Source organism: Echinops telfairi, unplaced genomic scaffold (assembly GCF_000313985.2).
Source record: "Echinops telfairi isolate 266 unplaced genomic scaffold, ASM31398v2 ScPeMD7_2291;HRSCAF=2852, whole genome shotgun sequence".
Lineage (NCBI taxonomy): Eukaryota > Metazoa > Chordata > Mammalia > Afrosoricida > Tenrecidae > Echinops > Echinops telfairi.
This window is the reverse complement of record NW_022106189.1, coordinates 9,956,589-9,958,220: the sequence shown is the minus strand read 5'-3', so window position 1 is coordinate 9,958,220 and position 1,632 is coordinate 9,956,589.

Genomic DNA, 1,632 nt, shown 5'->3' with positions numbered 1-1,632 from the left:
GGAGGGGGAAAGGGGCTGTGTTATTCCTAAATTCTCAAGGTAGATTTCCACTTTATTGTCTACAATTTAGCAATTAGGGATTTCTGGTGGCAATGTCACTGGGAACAAACAGGAACCACCTCAAGGGAAAGCCCTGTCCAATTACTGGACAAGAGCATCCTCATTTCAGGCAACTACAATAAGACAGGAAAGCATGTATATGTTGAGCACAGATCCAAGAGCAGTCTACAAGCAAAGCTATGCTTACCACTTGACTTGCTTCAGCCAACCCCAGCTCATTGGCCTCATGGAGCAAGGCAGTTGTAGCAGTGTGGACACCAAAGTCCAGGAGAGCAGGAAATTGTTAGTCCAGTGGTTAGCTTCCTTCTGCTGAGTCATCCCCACTGAGATTTTGAGACATATGGAAAACCCCAGCCGTTGAGATCTTTGACAGGTTTCATTTGAGTAATCTGCCTCACCAACACTATTCCTCTTTGGTATTTCCTACTTTTTTTTTTTTTTCTCAAGGGAGAATCTACAAGCGATGAAACTGGCTCCTTAGCCCACAAGTTAAGACATATGGATATGTAATCCGTAAAGTGGCTTTTTAATGAAAATGGAGTCTTGTGTCACTAATTAGCAATAAAATAGCTAATATTTAGTGAGCACTTACTATATTCAGGTACTATGTTAATCCTCACATTAGGAAATACATACTATTGCAGCTCATATTCTCCAGATGAGGAAATTAAGAAAAATTAATAGTTCCATATTCCATAACCATTATATTCACAATGGTTCCTGTGTAGCGTAAGGACCCTGCCTTTTAAGTTTCCACAATTTGTTTTCATGGACTTTGAGAATGTAACATCTGGAAAATAGAAGGCTGAGTACAGCTCTTGATTTTACAGATGGGGAAACTGAGGCGCAGAGAAGAGCCAAGACTCTAGTAAGATAATGGATAAGCCCCTGCTTTGCTTTTTGTTCTCTAAAGCATCCCTCTCTGCCCCTCCCAGAGGAAAATGCTACCCTAAATACCATTTTCTCCCTTTTTAATTTTCCTTGATTGTTCCCGTTCCTTCTCTTTGCGCTAGATGAGAAGAAATAAGGAAGTGAGGAATGGGTGAAGGTGGGAATAAAGTCCTCATTTATTTTTAAAAAATCATTTTATTGGAGGGTCCTACAACTCTTATCACAATCCATCCATCCATCCATTTTATCAATCACATTTGTACATTGTTGCCATCATCATTCTCAAAACATTTTCTTTCTACTTGAGCCTTTGGTATCAGCTCCTTATTTTTTCCCCTCCTTTCCCGCTCCCCCCTCCGCCGTGAACCCTTCATAATTTAGAAAGTATTACCAATTTGTCATATCTTACACTGTCCGACGTCTCAGTCCTCGTTTATTAATGAGGAGTTGGATGATACCTAATTGACAGAACCTAGGTTTAGGCTGGTTTCCAGCCTCCTGGCTTTGTGCCTCAATTTCCTCATCTAGAAACCTACGCATTCACTAGAAGTCACCCGGAAGCGTAGTACTCTCTTCACAAAAAGCTGCCCACGTCCCTCACTGAACCGCCGCTGTGCCCTCAATAAGCATGGCGGCACCGTGTGACGTCTCTCTGCGGCCCCGTCTCCCTTCCTCTCCCCG